Here is a 7,723-nt window from a genome sequence, read left to right on the forward strand (position 1 = left end):
GAGCAGAGACAGGGCGTCTGGGCTTGGGCTAGGCCTTATCTAGGGTATGGGCACAGAAAAGTGTGGCCACATCAAATTCAGATTGACCTCAGCGGATGCAGATGTGACCTCTTCCAGGTGTCCTAGTTGCCTAGGTAACACAGGTACTGGATGGAGACTTTGCTGAGAGGAGGGTGGAGTCTGCTAGCCATCCAGGAGCGGACCTTACAATAATAATATCGAAATGATACCAGAAACTCTTCTAGGGAACCATATTTGATAATTGAAGAACTAGTTATGAACCAAGCTTATTCCTCATTACCTTTAGAATTCTATACCACTTAGGCTAGTTCTTAATCTCTGTGTGATAAATTTTATGCCATTCAATGTTGTTCTTTTCTATCAGATCTCCATTGCTTTCTAAAAATCTCAGTCTTTCTATATCTCTCTACTGACAATTATTTATACTAAGTCCACCGTCGCAGACATCAGAAGATGCTAAAGTAAGAGTCCAATAGCTCATGAGTCACTAATGTAACAACATGGAAAAGGAGGACATATTTATTGTTACCTCAAATTTTCTGAAAAGCTGAAATGTCATCATTTGATTCAAATTTCCATTATTTGTTTACATGTCATTAAGTACACATAAATACAAATATGAGCCGGGTGCTGGTGGCTCACACTGTCATTCTAGTTACTCAAGAGGTTGAGACCAGAGGATTGTGGTTCAAAGCTAGCCTGGTCAGAAAGTACATGAGACAATTATCTTCAATTAGCCATCAGAAACCAGGAAGTGGTGCTGTATCTAAACTAGTAGAGCATTCAATTTGAGCTCAAGAGCTGAGGAACAGTGCCCAGGATCAGAGTTCAAGCCACACGACCAACAAAAATAGTCAAATTAAGTTTAAGTTTCCCCAAAAGGAAGTACAAAGTCAATAGATCTTCCTAAGCAGAAAACAATTTCCAGTATGATTCAGTGCACCTACTTTTGCTGAATTATTTAAGTTATGGCTTCTTTGCTGGATGTATTCTCATCTTTTAAAAATGGTCAATATTACCATTATAATAACCTTCATCTAATATTTCTTGGTTCAAAAGAGAAGTCCATAAAGTTGATGTCACTTAGCTTTCTTAATATCTCAGTTCAAAGCCAACCTAGGCAGGAGAATCTGACAAATTCTTATCTCTAATTAAACACCAAAAATCCGGAAGTGGACTTGTGGCTCAAGAAGTAGTATAATAGCTTTTGGGGCAGGTGGGCAGGAAAGACAATTGTTCAGGGACAGGGTGCAGGCTCTGAGTTCAAGCCCCAGAAACAGCACAAACTAAAGAAACAAACAACAAAAAAAAAAACCTCACTTATTTCTATGGGACCATCCTTAAAGTACTGGTTTGAAAAGAGGCTCCTTTTGCTGATCATACTCACTGGATCCTGCTTTTGGGAATCCTTATTGATATGGCGAACTCAGGACCAGAATAAAGGAATTGATATCTGACTTTTACAACAAGAGAAACATCTCAGGAGTTAAATATCCATGCATAAGACATTTTAAAACCTCCATGTCTTTTGTTTCTTTGTAGTGGAACATTGAACAACAATGTTATTTCCATTTTTTCTATGTTGGCCTTCAAATGGCATATTGTTTCTTTTGTAATACTCTCAACTAGAAGTCTACAGAAAGTTTTATGAGTAAAGAGCACACTCGAAAAAGTCAGGGACAGAGTTTCCTTCAAGCCTTGGATTATTTTCTTGTACAGTAAAAGGATAGCACAAATTTACTTGAACTTTGTCATTTCTCTATGTTCAATTTCTCTCCTGGGTTCAGTTTCTACTTCCTGTAAAAGTTCCTTCCAATTACTTCAGTAACAATCTATGGTGCTGCTCCAGGCAAAGTGAATGTTTTCTGGCTTCATTGAAATAGAACAAAGACATCTTTGGGCATGAGGTAACACGTGTTTCAAAGAAACTTAGTAACGAGAAAATATGGAATGTACATGGCTTATAAAACATTATCCATGTAGGTATGGACATATAAGACTATGTTAAGTGAAATGAGCCCTAACATAGGGACACAACTTGTTTTTTTCTTTCTTACTATTGTTTTTAATGTATCTAACATATATTATGTGTTTTTTTTTTGTTTCTCTTCTATTTTCTTCCTCCATGGTATAACCCGTTTCCACTGTTTGATATCGGTGACCTTGCACATACATTTTTCTAATGTGGGGAGGGGAAGGGAAATAAAATGGTAAAACAAGGATACAGTATGACCTGTTGTAACAATGAGATGAACAACTCACTAATTTGAAAACAAACTTTACAACTTGGGGATAGGAGGGGAGAGTTGGGGTGGTGGGGAGAAAAGGCATGGCAGGGGAAAGACAAAAGAGGAGGTAACAATGCTAGTTAGATAAAGAAGTCATTAACTTACTTATATAGTTCTAACCCTTCTGTCCACCATTTTCACAATAAAAAACATGAAAAAGAAAAATATTATCCTGGAGTACATTAAGTTCAAATTTCCTAAGAGATCTGTAAATAAAGACCAATTTTAGGTGGGAAGAAGGTTCTTAGAAACATTTTTTTCAGTGTTTGTGTTGTGCATTATTACCCAAGTGTACATAAGTTAACAGAAGGAGAAACACTAGGAATAGGAGAAAGAGAAGTTCTGTATTTAAGTATAATGGTTCAATACTCTATAGAAGACTCTGCAAATAAGACAACTTTGAAATAATAAAGCCAAGGCCAGTATGTAGATCTATGGGAGTGACATTGAGAAAGCATTACTACTAAGTGGAACATGAAGGATGAGACCAGTCTCTTTATTCTACTAGCTCTAAATCATGATAGCTAATCATTCAAATTTGTAAAAAGTACAATGGAAGAATAATTCTGGTTCCAAGCAATTCATATATAAGACCATGGACTTAAATGGAAAAAAGGCCATGTCGAGAGAGCAGGAATTATGCTAGCAATGAACTATTGGCAAAGATTACATTTCTTTTTCTTTTTTTCTTTTTTTTTTTGATGGTAGTGGGGCCTGAACTCCGGGCCTGGGCACTGTCCCTCTATTCTTCAGATCAAAACTTTTTCTCTACCTTTGGGCGCCACATCACTTCCAGGTTTCTGGTGGTTAATTAGAGATAAATGCCTCAGAAACTTTCCTTCTCATGCTGGATTTGAACTGCAATCCTCAGATCTCAGCCTCCTAATTAGCTAGGATTATAGGTGTGAACCAGTTGAACCCTGCTTAGGATCACATTTCTAACAGTGTATCCTCAGCATATGTAATGTGTATGTTCATCTATCTTTATATGAACTCGAGTTAAAAATCTGGGAAACAGCTTAGATTTTACAGTGACAAAAATGCTTGTAGTTCAAAAGTTGATACCCCTGGAGAAATAAAACTTAAGAATGTAAAGGAGTTTGGGAAGTCCACTTTACATCTAGCTTGGGCAAAACAGTTTTTGAGACAGTATAATTAACCAGCCAAAAGATGCATTAGAATAATGTCTCAAGTGATGGAATACTAGTTATGAGCAAGATTGCTGAAGAAGAGCTTGAGGATTTTGCATACATATATACATACAAATACTCACATACACACAGATGCACTTATATGTTCAAACACACATATGGAACAACTCTCAGATTCTGTAGACAAGTTAGAAAATATGTCTGGAGTAAAAATAAAATCAAGTAATAATTTTTAATATTAGAAAGTCCTCAAGTGAAATTTCCCCAAAAAACTTGAGAATATTACATAGGTGGGAAAAGAGATAGTAAGAAAATCAAGTCATCATTAATAAAGTGATCGGATCCAGGGAGGAATGAATCAGAGACACCTTCAGGTGCATCTGAAAATGTTCATATCCTGTGTCAAATGTTAGAACATCTTTGAAAATAGTACATAAACAGTTTGAGCCATCACTCTAGTGGAAAATATTAGCGGAGAAGTTCAGAATTGCTAGTCTGTATCTAGATTAAATAAATCAAAAAACTATGGTAGGACAATGTGATACATGACAGGAATTCTAGCACTCATACTAAGACAGGTGATTAGAGAGTGGAATGACATAGTGATACTTTCAGTGGAATAGGTATTATAATTTTGTCACAATAAAACAAACTAAAAATGGAATAAAAAATAAGCCAGAAAGGAATACACATTTGGAAGTTTGGGCTAATTTTGTCAATATATTTTGAGAAGTCAAGTTTACTATTGAAATGCAACTCATATATAATCATCAGTTGTGTTTAAATGTCTTCATTACAGAACATTACTAAATGCAAAAGAGCTCAGGATTCCCAACCAAGAACTTGAAAAAGCAACCATCATTCTGTTAGATTCCAATGAAATGATGAAGGATTACAAAATCTTAAGCCTAGAGAAATAGGAAAGTTCATTTACTGTAGGGCTTTGTAGACCTAGCTAAATAAGAATTTAGATTTAAAATAAATATTTTTGTTTGTAATTTAATATTCTATAGGTTATTATGAAATTATTTTTAAGTAGATAATTTAATTTACAAATTCACAAATGATTCTGGCATTCTATTTGCCTAAAATATTCTTTCAAGTAAGGTATAATTAGAACTTAGTTCACAGTTAATTTCAACAGTTCATAAGTAACATGATAATGTGAATAATCTAGATAAAGTTGACAACAAATTGATGATATTGATTTATAAATTTACCAAAAGAGCAACTTTTTGAGACCTTGATGTAATATGGTATGAAGAGAGTAATTGTGTGACATCTTAACTTCTAGGCTTGGGCACTGTCCCTGAGCATGTTTTTGCTCAAGGCTACTGCTCTACCACTTGAACCTCAGTGCCACTTGTGTCAGGCTTTTCGTGAGCAGTTTATTGGAGGTAAGAATCTAAGGAACCGTCCTTCCTGGGTGGGATTTGAACCAGAGTCTTCAGATCTTAATATTCAGACATTCAGATCTCCTGAATATCTATGATAGATAAAATATATAACTATAAATAATATTTGCAAGTGTTCTGATCTCAAGGATAACACTGGGTGGAAAATGATGCAGCAAAGTTTAGTGTAGTGTTCATTGCACAATACGAAGGGCATCACATTAGCAGAAGTGCACTATTTTTTCACAATAGTTATATGCTTGTCATGTTGTGAATTTAAGGAATTTTAAGGTGCACATTACAAGTTGGAAATTGTTGGTCTAGGATGACTTTATGGTATAAAAACTTGGGATCGACGGTTATAGAAATAATGGCTTACTTTGATGAACAAATGATTACTCTTGAGGAATTAATATAGATACTTCATAGTTTTACCTTCTACCAGACTGTGTATATTTTTTCTGTTGAATTTAAATATGTAACGCCCCATTGAAAACTGCACTTGTTGCAGAATTAAATAAAATGCAAACAGGTACTGTTTTGAATGTCTCTAGTGTGGCATGTTCAGAATTTGAAAATGAGTAGTTAGTACTCATAGGAATGTTGAAGAACACATATACTCTGTCCTCTTATCAATTATTCCGTTTTAAAAGTTAGGAGTTTCAACAGAATTGAACTATTTTTGTTTTAGTATGAGACAATACTAAAACAATGTTTTTTTTTCAAAATAATGTCAAGTATATTCTGAAAATATTACATAGTTTGATAATATTAAAGTTGATGAATATCTGATAAAGGGGTAATTAATTCAAATTAGCAGCCAAAAATGTTCATTTCTTAAAAAGGTAATACACATCGAATAATATTTTCTATACCAATTCAGTGAAATTATATTTTATACAGCTCATTTTTAATTTAATTTTATTGTCAAGATGATATATAGATGGGATTGCAGTAATTATAAGGTAGTGAATACATAAGTATGTCTCTTTAAATAATAATTATGTAAGTATAAGCGCAACAGAAGGGGACGAGAAGAAAATAACTGACAGCAGATCATTGTTCCAAGATAGAGTAAAAAAGACTTAATCTATAACTTTCAAGTTAAAGAGAGACCAGTAGAATACATCCCATTTAATTTAGGTACATGCAAAATAATTGCTTGGCATTTTCCTACTTTAATGCTCCAAAACCTTTGAAGATTTATAAGAAAAGTTATGTGATTGCCATTGCTTCAACCTGAATACTAACTGTGATGAACTCTTTTTTTTCTCACTTTGCATTTGGAAAATATCCCTAGTTGATGATGATGTGGGTGATTATAGTCAGAGTTATGGGCTTGTTCTTGTACATTTATCTCAGAAGAGGTTAAAGCAGTTCTCCCTCCAAGATATCCAAGTACGTTGACTGAATCTGTACTTTGAACACACCCTCACACCTGAGCACATTATTTGAAAATATACTTCAGCATGTCTTGGCACATTCTACTTTGTGCCCTTGTCTTCTTTGCACATTCCTTTTGAGTTCATAGTTGCTCTATTTCTAATTCATCTGTAAAAACTGCTAAGAAAATTGTTCAACTACTACTTCTTCTTTGACATGCCCAGTCTATGTATGAAGGTATATTGTCCATGTTAAGCAATAAGGTAGTGCTCACTGAGAAGAAAAGTTCCATAATATGACCCTGTGTTCACATTAGAGTGTGTAGAATTTAAAGCATTTTAAGACAAACTGTGATATTAGAATTGAAAGGCTCCTTATGGAAATTTTCTGGGAGCTCATTAGTTTTCCCAAGAGAAATATAAATTCCACAAAATCTGGATTAATATTTTTAATGTTACCACTGTGCATGCATCCATATTAAAAATTTGCACAAATAAAGAAACAAAAATAAACTAAACCACAACAGGCAGATTGACTATGTGCTTATAATAAATTATGGAATAGATTTTGGAAGCATTGCAAATTCCTAACCAGTATGAATTAACTTCCTCTCTCCCCACCACTACACACAAATATTTAAGAGTGTGAACAGAATTATTTCAAATAACATACTGTAAATATTACTGCAATATCATGTGTATATCTAAAATTCCCTTGAAAGTAATAGATTCTACATTCTATTGAAATATTAGTTATTTTATTCTAGGAAACTTTTGGAACAATAGATTGTATATCTTTGAAATGAAAAAGGTCAAAAAAATAGTAGCATAAAAGTTTTAGAGAAAGTCTGTCTTCAACAATATATATATATATATATATTATATGAAGAAAGACATATATTTTAGAGATTATTTGTCATCAGAAATATATACATACATCTGAATTTATGTGTAGAACGATGTAAATTATAGTGAAACAAAAATCTTAAAATATAATTAAAATTAAAAAATACATCAAACCAAGTGCCAGTGACTCACGCCTGTAATTTGAGTTATTCTGGGTAATGAGATCTTAGAATTGTGTTCGAAACTAGCCGAGACAGGAAAGTACTTTTTAGGGGCTGGGAAGGTGGCTTAGTGGTAGAGCGCTTGCCTTGCATGCATGAGGCCCTGGGTTCGATTTCTCAGCACCACATAAGCAAAAAGAAAAAAGCTGGAAGTGGCGCTGTGGCTCTAGTGGTCGAGCTCTAACCTTGAGCTGAAGAGCTAAGGGACAACGCCCAGGCCAGAATTCAGGCCCCACAACAGGACAACACCCCCCCCCCAAAAAAGTACTTGGTAGATTCTTATCTCCATTTAAGCACTAAAAACAGGAGTTACCTCTGTGCCTCAAGTTGTAGAATGCTGGATTTGAGCATAAAAAGGCTGAGGGATAATGCCCAGGCCTGGCAAATAACAACAATAATATATATCACATTAATTTTTAA

Source organism: Dipodomys merriami, unplaced genomic scaffold (genome assembly GCF_024711535.1).
Source record: "Dipodomys merriami isolate MVZ:Mamm:240054 unplaced genomic scaffold, mDipMer1.0.p SCAF_165, whole genome shotgun sequence".
In the NCBI taxonomy this organism is placed as follows: Eukaryota; Metazoa; Chordata; class Mammalia; order Rodentia; family Heteromyidae; genus Dipodomys; species Dipodomys merriami.